The sequence below is a fragment of the Pteropus vampyrus genome, unplaced genomic scaffold (genome assembly GCF_000151845.1).
Source record: "Pteropus vampyrus isolate Shadow unplaced genomic scaffold, Pvam_2.0 Scaffold434, whole genome shotgun sequence".
NCBI lineage: Eukaryota > Metazoa > Chordata > Mammalia > Chiroptera > Pteropodidae > Pteropus > Pteropus vampyrus.
The window spans coordinates 1,758,607-1,771,662 of record NW_011889215.1 but is presented as its reverse complement, the minus strand read 5'-3'; the positions used below and the strand labels follow the sequence as shown (position 1 = coordinate 1,771,662).

Here is a 13,056-nt window from a genome sequence, read left to right as displayed (position 1 = left end):
TAGTGACTAAACGTGACTGATGTCTTGAACCTAGGTAACAAATAGGGTGCCAGATCCTTTAGCCAAAAAAAAAAAAAAAGGAAAAAAATTTGAGGAAAGTGATAAGAGCTGGTTTGGGAAGAAAGACACTGAGTTCAGATTTTAATATGTTAAATTTTATCTTATTTGGTTATGACTTTAAATGGACTTGAGGGGAGAAAGTTTCCTTCTGAAAAAGTCCTGAAGTTAAATTCCTGGCTTAATTGGGTACATTTTATTAGCTTCAGTTCATTGGATTTTGAGATTCAGTTTTATGAGGCCACCTATTGAGAAAGAAGCAACTTCCCCAGCCAGTAGAATTGGGAGAATCAGAAATTCCACTGAAGTTGAATGTAAAAGTTGTTCTGATTGACTGCTGGCTTCGTATCAACTTTTTTACTCTGAAGGACTAGTAACATGAATTCCTTAACAGTGACTGCTTAAGGAAAGTCAGTTTTTGCCAACACTTTCAAAGTACTCAACTCTTTGCAAGGCTACATAATTATTGCTTCTGACAAGTCAAAGGAACTCTGCTCTCTCCCACAAAGATGTGACAAAGAGGTTTTGAAAATGCAGTGTAACAGTAAATACTCACCTTGATAGGAATGGTGAGGCAGAGGGTTCACTGAGTAAAAGGCTGGTAGCAGCGATGCCAGCATCACCCAGAGCAATAGGCAGACTGTGCAGCTCTCCCTTACTCATGACATTGAACCCACAGGCAGTAGGTCTCTTTTTAGAGACAAGGGAAGAAGATATAGCATGACTTACTGGCTTTTCTCTATGGGTCCAACCTACCTTTCTAACCCTATTTCAGGCTACACCTAACCCAGGCTTTCTGTAGAGTCAGGCTATCTGTCCTCACTCTCTCCACATTTATGCTTTTCTCTGCCCTAGATCTGTCCTCTGCATGACACCCAGCACACCTCCTCCACAAAGCCACCATGACTACCAGTACACCTAGAATGATTCTCTGTAAGCTCCTGAACCACAAATTGCAGGAAATGCTCAGCTCTAAATACCCTGTGTTCATTTTTGTACACGTATCTTTCAGTTCCCCAACTTGACTATAAACACCTTGATAACAGGATCTATGTTTTCCTTCATTCTCCACAATGCTTGGTACAATAACTAAAGAAGTCACTTAATAATTTTATTTTTATAAATAATAAATAATTTCATTCGTATAATTTGTATTTTTAGTGCTCGGGAGTACAATATTTTGACGCAGAAAAGACACAAGAAAAACTGGCAATTTAGGAGTTTTGGTCAAGATAGCGTTGAGGGTAGAGGTTTTGTATGTCTCTTCTTGCAAATGCACCAAAATTGTGACAAAACCATGGATCAAACATCAAGCAGAGTTGCCTGAGATCTGGATGAACAGAAGCCCTACAACTACAGAAGACAATTAAGAAATCACCTTGGAATGGTAGGAGTGGGAGGAGATGTGAGTCTGCCCAGTCTCATGTGAGCTGAGAGAGACAGAGGCTACAGCAACTGCAGATGTTCCCCTTAAAGGGGCCGTGACCGTGACCGTGACCGGACTTTCGCAGTGACAGACTTGCTCACCCTGATCTCCAGCTCTGGGGTGGATGCTGGAGAGTGGACACGCCAGGGATATGTGGAGGGACACTGAGTTGTAGGACTTGGCGATGGCGAGAGGGGTAGCTTTCTCCTGGGAAGAAGTGCTAGCAGTATCCATTGATCCTTGGTTGAGCCCTTCTCACTCCCAACAGGGGGACACAAGCGCCACTATAACTAAGATGTTATCAAACTGAATAACAGCAGTCACTCTGCCCAGAGCACTCCCTGAAACTCCATCCCTCCCAGCTTTTGGCCCTACCCAAGCCACATCCAGTGGAGTCCTCAGCATGTCCTGTGCTTCTTGCTGAGCAGCTCCAAGTCCTACAATGGCAGCAGCAAGCATCGGTTTTTGTGTGGCCTCTTGAGGCAATCATAAGTACAGCACGGGTGGCAGCCATCTGTGGATTGCTTGCTGAATCTTACCAGGTGGCAGCAGAGGGTCAAAGGCTGGGGCTAAACTTGCCCTGCAGCTGGACCCCTCTCAGGACTATGCCACTGGGCCCCACAAAGCCATGCTACTAAGACTGGGAGACTTAGGAGCTTTACACAGTACCTAGAAACAGAGAAAGGCAACCAAAATGGGGAGACAAAGAAGCATGCCCCACATGAAAGAACAAAACAGAGCTCCAGAAAAATATTTAAACAAAGTGGAGTCAAATAACCTAACAGATGCAGAGTTCAAAACACTGGTTATAAGGATGCTCAATGAACTTAGGGGAAGAGTAGATGAACTCAGTGAGAACTTTAACAAAGAGATCAAAAACAAAAATGAAGATAAAAAATATGAAAGGGAACTGGTCAGAAATGAAGAATACAATATCTAAGATGACAAGCACATTAGAGGGAATCAACAAAGTGGATGAAGAGCAAGATTGAATCACCAATATAGAGGAAGGGGTAGCAGAACAGCAAAAGAAAAAAGAATCCCCCAAAAGAAGATAATTTAAGGAGACTATGGGACAACATCAAGTATAACATTCATATCATAGGGGTATCAGAGGGAGAAGAGAGAGAGTAAAAAGTTGAAAACCTACTTGAAAAAATAATGATGGAAAACTTCCCTAACCTGATGAAGGAAATAGACATACCACCCCAGGAAACTCAGGGAGTCCCAGAAAAGATGAACCCAAAGAGGCACACACCAAGACACATCATAATTAAAATGTCAAAGGTTAAATACAAAGAGAGAATCTTAAATGCAGCAAGAGAAAAGCAGTTAGTTACCTACAAGGGAACACCCATACAACTGGCAGATGATTTCTCAAAAGAAACTTTGTAAGACAGAAGATCTTGGCACAAAAAAATTCAAAGTGATGAAAACCCAGAATCTACAACCAACATTATTTTATCCAGCAAAGCTACCATTCAGAGTCAAAAGATAGATAAAAAGCTTCCCAGACAAGAAAAAGCTAAGACTCAGAGTTCATCGCCACCAAGCCAGTATTATGGGAAATGTTAGAGAGACTTCTTTAAGAAGAAGAAAAAATATGTATCAAAAATTGTATAAAGAATGGCAATAATTACATATCTATCAACAAGTTCTTCAAATGAAAAAGAATTAAGTGCTCCAATCAAGATATAGTGGCTGAATGGATGAGAAAATTATATATACTGCCTACAAGAGTCTCACTTCAGATTAAAAGACACATACAGACTGAAGACAAAGGGATGGGAAAAGATATTGAATGATGGTCCTAGAGAGTGTTGAGCGGAATGAAGTTAAGAAAGACAAATGCCATATGATTTCACATGCATGTGGAATCTAACGAACAAAATTAACAACAACAACAACAGAAACAGAAACAAACTCATACAGAGAACATTTTGAGGGTCACCAGATTGGAGGGGGTTAGGGGACGTCAGTGAAAAAGAAGAAAGGGATAGAGAAGTACAAATAGGTAGTTACAAAATAGTCATGGAGATATAAAGTATAGCATAAGGAATATAGTCAATAATATTATAATAAATATGTATGAGGCAGAGACATACTAGATTTACTGGGGTGATCACTTTGTGCATTATATAGATCTCTAATCAGTATGCTGTACACCTGAAACTAATATGATATTGTACCCCAACTATAAGTGAAAAATAAAAAAAAAAAATTTTAAAAGCTGGCAATTTAGGCTGTAAAAAGATGTATCTAGCAAAACTCTTTCCCTGTGAGACAATCAATACCAGTCCAGTCCTCTACATCTGTATAAAACCCTTCGGGGCTCACAGCAAAATAAACTAGTCTTAGCCAATGGACAGCCTGATCATAGTTAAAAAGTAGAGAAGCAGGTGAAACTCAGTTTTTTCCAAGGGAAAAGCTACTTACAGCTACTGTAAGGGCTTCTTCCATTATCATTAGCATTGCTGACTTCATAAATGGCAGTAACATTTTCGTTCTAACCTTAATTCATGCTAAATTTCAGCAAATATCAAATGAGAGACGGAGATGACCAAGACATCTGAGCCATGGTATATGCTCACTACATAGGCAGAAAACCAATTCCAACTTGTCTAGAAGTCTTGAAAAGTCCAGCTTGCTCTGCCCTAAGTGCAATCAAACAGCAGAACACTGAATGTCTCCAGGTGGGAGCAAAGCAGATCAAGGAAACAAAACTTGTTCTGAAATAGGAACACGGAAGAAGCACTATTTGTTTTCTAGAATACAACATTTTGTAGACAAGAATTCCTGTAATAATTCAAGTTCTCAAGGTAGAGAGGAAGCGGAGGCTTATCACTAAGAGTTAGCCCTGCATGAAGGGCACACTGTCTGTCTGGTACAGGAAGCATGTTGGTAGGCCCATTCCAACCCACTTACAAATGGAAAGCCGCTCAGCCTCATTACACAGCTGTTTATAGGAAGCAAATACCCTTTGTTTATTCTGTATTCTTTCACAACAGGGTATGGGGAAGAGAAAATATTCATTCAATATTAGATCGACCCCTAGCACCAGCAAAGAGCAGGGAAGCTATACCCTTTCCTAGAGGCACCTGACCATAAAGAATGGACCAACTACAACAAACTCAGAGCAAGTTTCTCAATGTAACAGGAGGGCCTGGCTCCCTCTGATGATTTCAGAGAATCTGGGGAAAGCAGTATAGAGGGGACTGCTGGCCAAATCAGAGCAAGTTACCTTTAGCTGGCAGCCCTGTCCAGGGGACAGAATGTATGGGAAAGATCCAGAACCTCTGGGGATGAACTCACTTTCGGACACACGGAAACTTCTGTTACATAAGTAAAGTGGCTCCTGCATGAAAGACAGATGATACAAAGTCATGGCGGTCCACCTCTCCAAGAAATGGCCTACAATGAGTGAAGATGATGATAGTAATAATATATTTGTAGACAACTCTTTTTATGCATATTATTTCATTTAAATCCTTAGAGAAACCTTATATAGCAGCAATGATTCCCATTTCAAAGATTGAGAAACTAAGGCTTAAAAGGATTCAGTCATTTCCTTAAGCTGTAACTTGAACCCAAGTCAACTGGAAGCCATAGCCATGGTATTGCCCTTTGTCATTCATTCTTCTTAAAAAAAAGAGCACATTGTAAATAATCTCCCATTTTCACTATAAAGACAACAAGTTTTATTTATATCTGAACTGGAGGGACCAATAGTTTGCCAATAGGATCTTCAGATTCCTCTGTTAGGGCAAATTTTTGTAGCTGCCTGGGCAATGTTGAGCCATTTATAGATGTAACTGCTTCACCTGGCTTTTAAGCAAAATTAAAGTATTCACATTTTTAAAATCAATGGAAAATATAAAAATAAACAGAATTTAAAAACCAAGAAAGAATACTGATAAGAAAGTGTGGAAAGGAAAGGGAGGAAAGAAAAGGGATTTAATACAATGGGAGGACTGCAGTGAAAGGATCCTGAAGTGAAGGATAAGCACCTTCAAGATTCAGAGAAACAGTCTGTGAAGTGTCCTAGGGCAGAGGGCCAAAGGTTTTGTCCATCTGCTTTTCACACAGAACTCTCAAATCCAGTCAAAGTACCACACACAGTCCTAGTAGTCTCTCCATAGCTTATCATGTATGTGCTTGCTGTTACTCAAGTCTAGAGAAAACAAAACAAGAAATTGTCTTTAATTGCTCTTCTCCTTCTAAGATTCCCTGGCTTGAGTATAGCTGACCTACATCAAGTACTTAGTATCCACAAGATTCTTTTCTAATTGCTTTGTGTGGACCATCCTACTTAATCTTCACGATAACCATTCTCATGACCCACTGTGCAGATCAGGCCACAGAGGCACCCAACTGTTGGGTATGTGCCAGGGCCAGGATCTGAATGCAGCAGTCCAGCTTGAAACAGGCAGGACAATCACTTCAGGGACCCCTTCCCTGCACCCAGGCAAGCTGTATTATGTAAATTACAGTGTTGGCAACTGCAAAGGCTACTGCATAAAACATCACTAAGGGAAACACATGGACCTACTACCACGAAAGTACACATCTAACCTTAAATTGTCTTTTGAAAGTATAGAGATGGAACCCTAAGAACTCAGCATCAGAAAATCCAAACGGACACAAACAGAAAATTTTGAAAAAAACAATTGCACTATTAGACTCTTGAATTTAGCAAGTGTAAATAGCAGGCTTAAAATTTGCTAGGCACAGTTGTTTTCTGAGTTTTCCCCCAATATAAAAATACAGTAGGAACAGAGAATATTGTTTCTTTTTAAATATCTCTTCCAATTTCACAATACAGTATCAGTATTTATGTAATCTAATTTTCACAACAAACATTTTAAAGCTTTAAATAACAACAAATATAACTCCTCAAAATATTGTTGCTAAAACTGGGAAGATAAGCTGAATGTTTGAAGAAATGACCTCAGTAAGAAGACCCCATGAAGAGTGTCAGTGCTACAAACATTCCTCCAGAACTGCGAAAACATTCATCCTCAGCCCAATTCACTTGGCCCAAGGAAATACAGGAAACAATAAGCCACTTTTCCTTTCAGAAGTTCAACAGTGTTTCAAAGCAGCTTTCTCTCTCCTTCTTCATAAAAACATGAGATAAACAAAAATCAATGAACTTCAAACTCTTATTTCACCTTTTCAAATTAAGAAATGCTCAAAGCCTCAGCCTTAGGATTCACACATGTAAACACCTCACTTAAGTTGTTTTCCATCCAGTATCAAATAGAAAAACATACTATCAGAACCTTTTTAAAAAGTCCAATATAAATTTTTGTTTTCTTATTTTAATTACATGATTAATTATGGACTCTCCACATATCTTTATTTACTTATTTAAAATTACTTAAAAATATTAAAAATTCTACAAAACTGGTAGAAAGAATACTAAATTGATATTATTTTCTTGAATCTAGTCAGTGCTTCTAAGATAAGTAGCAAAAGCCTATTTCGAAACATAATGCCACTGGTCATCTCTGAAAATAGAATAAATTTTCCAGTTTTAGCTACACCAGCTTTCTATCCTAAAAGAAGAAAACATTTCCTCTGTGAAAATGCAAATCTCTTCTTACCCAGGAAAACAACATCCTTCCCATTTCCACAGGACCCTACTTCCTAACTATTTCAAAAACACAAATGTAATGATGCCAAGGTAAGTAGGAGGGACTTACAGTTGAAGATGCCCGGAGGTGGATGTTCAGTCACCAGGAGACAGTTTTCTTCATCACTGTTGTCCCCACAGTCATTCTGTTGGTTACAGACCAGTGAACCAAGATACAAGCATTTACCGCTGGTGCAGGTGAATTTGCACTCTGAAAAAGTACAATATAAAGCATGAAGCAGTCAATGCAAACTTGGTGCTCTTAGGTTAATTTTTTTTCTTCCCCATTTGTGTTCCATGACAGTTTGGGAACTCAGTCTATCTGGAGATACGAGGAAACTGAACTCAGAGAAAGATAATCTTGGTAAGGATCTTCCTTCTATGAAATGCACAGGATAGTGCCTCAGGGGCACTCCAGGGCCTGCTATACATTACTTACCCCACATTTCTAACCTCTGAAATAAGTAACACAGGTGCTTTCTTTCCATGACCTGTTCAGCAGAAGTCACAGCTATGAAGCTTGAAAAAACCCATGGCGGTTTTCCATGCCTCCAAGAATGAGGAGCCTGTGCAGCAGTGACTGGAGCTACAATAGAATTTGGGAGCTCAGGCTTGATAAAAGGAGGTGCATATATTTTATTTACAACTTGTCACTAGACGTTGTGAGGCTCTGAGCAAAATATTTAACCTATCTGGTGTTCATTAATCTCGTGCCTAAGAAAAACCAGATTTAATACTAGGCAGGGGTAGCACTGACTTTATAATGTAAACATGGGAAAATAATGTGTGCTCTCTGCTACCTGAGAAGCATCTATTCCAAGGACCATGTGAGTGACTTAAAACAGGGATCCTCAACCCCTGGGCTGTGGACCGGTATCAGTTGGTGGCCTGTTAGGAACCTGGCCACACAGGAGGAGAGTGGCAGGCGAGTGAGCGAAGCTTTATCTGTATTTTCAGCCACTCCCCAGTGCTGGCATCACCACCTCAGCTCCACCTCAGATCAACAAGCATTAGATTCTCATGGAAGCACCAGTCCCTGGTGCCAAAAAGGTTGGGGATCACTGATAAAGAATAGGATGAAGCCCAACCCAAATCCCTGTAGGCTACATTGAACATGGGACCCCTGAAGTCTGTACAAATCAATATTTGAAAATGGAATTTACTTTTATAAGACTTTTAAATAAATTTGCAAACAATGTATTACTATCAATTTAAGCAATTAAGGATAAAGGAAATTACATAATTATATACACGTGAGCTCATAAACATCTATGCATATCTTACATTGAATATTAGCTTGCATTCTGTGAGTTTTTTCCTAGGAGCACCCACAGATTTGCATAATACATCCTACTCAGTAGGCAGCTGGTAGAAAAATAACTCAAGAAAAGCATACCAAGACCCCCACTGATGCTAACTATTATTACAGCCTCTTCATTTCTCCTCAACTTCGTCTGTCTAGAATATGGTGGCAGATTTGGATCAAGTCCAAGGTCTTTTCAAGTCTAAAATTCTGTTATTCAAATAAAAGATTGGGCATCAGAACACCAAGGCCTCCTCCAGCTATACTGAGGACACATGGGGCAGCAGAGGAAAACCCTTTACCTGTTGTAAAGAGACAGAACTTAAATCCTCAAAAGTATTTATTTCTGTGACCCAGTATGAAAGCGATATTAGAATTCTCCATTTGTTCTCATTCCGTTAAAAGAGTATAGAAAAAGACACATGCCACAACCCTCGACCTAATTTAGAATAACACGTGAACACAGCCCCAAAGCACAACCACAAGTTCACATTGCTGGCTGCATAATCCTGGTTAAAAAAATCTGTGTGCTGAGTGTGATCCAGACCATGAAGTAGGAGCACTGCAGAAACCAAACTCTCTTCCCATAGGTGGAAAGATTAGAATCCAGCTGTTTGAAATTGCATTTATGAAGTGACGTTTTAAAAAACTTAATGGGGAAAATGAAAGAATTTATCTTTCTTTCCAAAAGAAATATTGGAGTTTGAATAAATACCAAACATGAAAAGGATGTTAAGCCGAAACAGGTATTCCTGATGTTGTTGAAATATTGATTGAAAAAAGGGAATACTACTTAAATTGAAGCAAACTCCAACTAAAAATTAACCATTGTTGTAGTTTGAAAGGATCTCAGGTTAGACTACTAAGTTCAAGTGGTACTTTAAACCAGCAAAAAAATAAAACCATATCCACACCTTACTCATTTCCACTTGTTCAACAGAGACCCAGTCTAGAGTATTACAATATTTTCAAAAAATGAATTATATAATTCATTCATTCATATAACCAATATTTTAGCACCTTCTATATTTTGTGCCAGGTATTGAGATGTGGAAACACAAAGATTAAAGAGCAAGCCCTCTTCAAAGGGCTTACAATGTGATTTTTTTTTTTTTAATGTGAGCAGTTACTAATATATTTGCTAACTCCTTCAACGCAATATTTTCCTTCTTGATATCCTTCACAACTAGAGTGCTATCCAACAACTAACAGGCTGGGCAGCACTCTAGGTGTGAAGGATATAAAGAAGGAATTTTGTTGAATAAATGAATGATCTAATCTGAGCCTCATGGGAACTCTGTGAAATAATTAGAGTATATATTATGATTCCCATTTTGTATATGAGGAAATTAAGATTCAGAGATTAAGTAATGCACTCGCAACTAAACTGCTAAAAAAAATGACAAAATACAGATGAGTATCCAAATTCTCTGCCTCTCTCTCATCTCAGGCTCTCTCCATCGCTGCCTCTCAGTTTCCAAATCTGCTTTCCTTTAATGAATGTGTAAGACTCATTTGTATTGAGGATGTCCATTAATGTAACAAAGTTCTCAAAATACATTGTTTTCGTAAGTAGGCTTACCATTACTCAGGACACAATAACAAGGCTTATGGAAATATTAACATCAATCCATTGGATTTGAAATTCCTAAAATCTAAATCTTCATAACTATGAGTCATTAGCTGAATATCAAACTAAAGGTCTCTCCATCACATGGCTACTTGAATCAAAACTACTAGATAGAAATTTTGAACCTATCAACTTCTTGATGTGATATAGAAAATACTAGAAAATTGCTGTAATGCTATTAAGTGTTAAAGATTAGTGCTGAAACTGGAATAAAATTTCAGATCAGAGTAAAATGTATGTCCAAGTTAGCATAATTAGTGTTAGTAGAAGGCAGGCTTCCAACTCAATCTTGATTCATCTTGCAAGGTCATCTCTGCCACACTTTGCTTCCCAAAAGCCCAGTATGTTCAAACGTTAAGGGATAGTCCTCTAATAACTAGGTTATTGTGATCTTTCAAACAAATAACCCTAGATGAGAGGCTCTGTGTCTGCATACTGAAATCACCCGGGCATCTTTCAACACTACTGATATCTGAGCTTCAGCCCAGGCCACTGCTCTCACTAGCCTGTGGTACACCCTGGGCACTAAAGGTTTCTAGAGATCCTTAGAATAATTCTAATGGGCATTCAAGGTGGAGAAACACTGCCTGGTGAATAGTAGTAACTCACTTATATTAAGCCCTCTCTTTAGATAATAGTATTTTATTGGAATGTTTAGTTAGTATTTGATAATTTACTAAAAAAGAAAAAACAAAACGCTAAAAAACAATCTCTTAAAATAGGCAGGTATTTTGATGATTTCTGGATATAGGGTCTGATTGCTGCAGCTCTGTACTGTTAATGGGATATTTCAGAAACTTTGGGACCCAAAAACTCCATTTTGACACCCTAGAGCCAGGAAATGTCCTCAATGAAGTAAAACTCAAGTCAGGGAAATAAGATAGAAGAAAAAAAAAGTTTTATTATTATATTTTGTCCATTATTTGTGGAACTTGAGTATTTCTGTCAGAAGTTGAAGGAAATCAAAGATAGTTAAATATTGAAAATATTTTGGCTACAAATTCATGGTGATTTCAGATGTGTAATATTGGAATGGAATACAGAATGAACAATTTGAGAACCAGTTCTTCCTTCAAGAGCTATAGATTTAATTTTTTAAATTATAATATTTAAATAATTCTTCTTCTTTAAAATCAGACTTTTTAAATAAAGAAAATGGCATTCCTTTCTGCCATAATTCTCTATGTGATTTCTAACAAAAAAAATTTCTAGGACCAGCAATAAATTTTAGAAATACATTATATACTCATAGAATAAAGAAATTTTTTCCCAAATATTGGGTTTCCTTCGATTTCTCTACATGCCTACATAAACCTTCTGATGAATTTCAGTGACTTTTAATTGTCATAGATTCATAAAATTCTGATGCTGAGAGGGCCCTAAAGACACAGTGGTCAAAGCTCTCATGTCACAGACAAGGAAATAGTCCAGAGGGAATTCCACCCAAAGTGGAGAACGAATTCCCTGTCATAGAACATAAAACTCAAGATTTCTACCAAATTGGGAGGAAAAAACCCCTTTTGTCCCAAATGTCATAATATGTACAAACTAATAGTAACCAATTGGAATATACTTTGTGAGAGAGGAGAAAGCAAAAGAATGACTAAGAGTAAGAAAATTTCCTAATATTTTGTGACCTTTATTAAAAAAAAAAAGCAACTTTAAGAGTCCTGAAATCAGGCAAATAGAACATCTCAGGGTGTTCTGTGAATTTAAAACTTTTATACAAAAAAAACTATATTAACAAAAATTTTAAGGACCAGTGGCTTAACAATTTGAATATTCTAAATCTAAACTTGGACAGGATAAATGCTTAATCTTGACTTTCAGGAAAACAAATCTGCATCTCAGGGACCAAAGTTAATCCAGTTGGTAGAATCAACATTTTATTAGTTAAAGAGCAACAAAAAGTACTTGAAATTTGTGAGGACGTAGATCTTAAATATTCTCACCACACACACACACACAAAAAGAAATAGTAATTAAGCAATGTGATGCGGTTTTAGCTAATACCATGATGATGGTGGTCATCGTTTTGCAATATATAAGTGTACCGCATCAATACATACACCTTAAACTTATACAATGTTATATGTCAATTTTATCTCAATATAACTGGGGGAAGCTAACAAGAAGTTTTTCTCAATTTTTCCTACACTCTTTTTAAAGACTTAGTTTTCACAGATATGATCTTAGTCACAAAATAAAGACCTATATAGAGTATTAAATCACAACTGTAAAGTCAGTCTTTTTGTGTGTGTGAATTGGCAAAGTAGTCTACCATAGCTATTTCTGTTAACTTTTATATAGCAGCATCAACTCATTCAGTTCACACTTCTATCATTCACAAACCTGATAACTGAGATTCTGGCTAAAACATTTCTGATATTAAAATCTAGAAACTACTCTCAGTAATGGGGGCCTTCTCAATGTACTTACTTTGTAAAAACAAAGAGAAAAACTTAGCCATTAATAACCTATAAGTAAAGAATTAATGAGTTTCTAAAATTAAGATAATTTTATCATAACCAACGTAAGTTTACATTTCCTAGTATAGAGATGATGACAATATTTTTGTTGATTTATATACACATTGCCTAATCTCCTGCAAGGTACAAGATTACCCATCATAAAAGAGAAGTTCAATAAAAATGGAAAATAACAATTAAAAGACAAAAACCATGAACCTAGAATACAGAGGAAAGGAGAAAGCTCTAGTAGCTGGCCAAAAAAAACACATTCCAAGAAAATGAACTGCCGCAAAGACAAGGAGGCATGGTGGTGAGCCCTCACTACCCATAAGGCATTCCAATTAATCAGAAACAGACTTTCTCCTGCTTCTAAGAATTAAGAGGATCTGTCACTCTTTTTATTAAAGGGTGTTGTACAATAATATGAATGCTAACTTAGATGCCGATTTTGTCAAAAAAGAAAAAGGGCTCCCCATATTGTTATTTCCTATATCAGCCTTCAGTGAGGTTGGAATACTGGAATAAGGGAGGCCA

At 37.6% G+C, this 13,056-nt stretch overlaps 1 non-coding gene across 1 annotated transcript in view; it reads right to left on the bottom strand.

The window, feature by feature from the left end:
- Window positions 1-7,240: 7,240 nt before the first annotated feature.
- LOC105306365 overlaps window positions 7,241-13,056 on the bottom strand; it is a 224,982-nt gene continuing 219,166 nt past the window's right edge. Inside the window, exon 4 of the transcript XR_002777459.1 lies at window positions 7,241-7,329. This is a non-coding gene — a transcript (uncharacterized LOC105306365). The remainder of the gene's footprint in view (window positions 7,330-13,056) is intronic.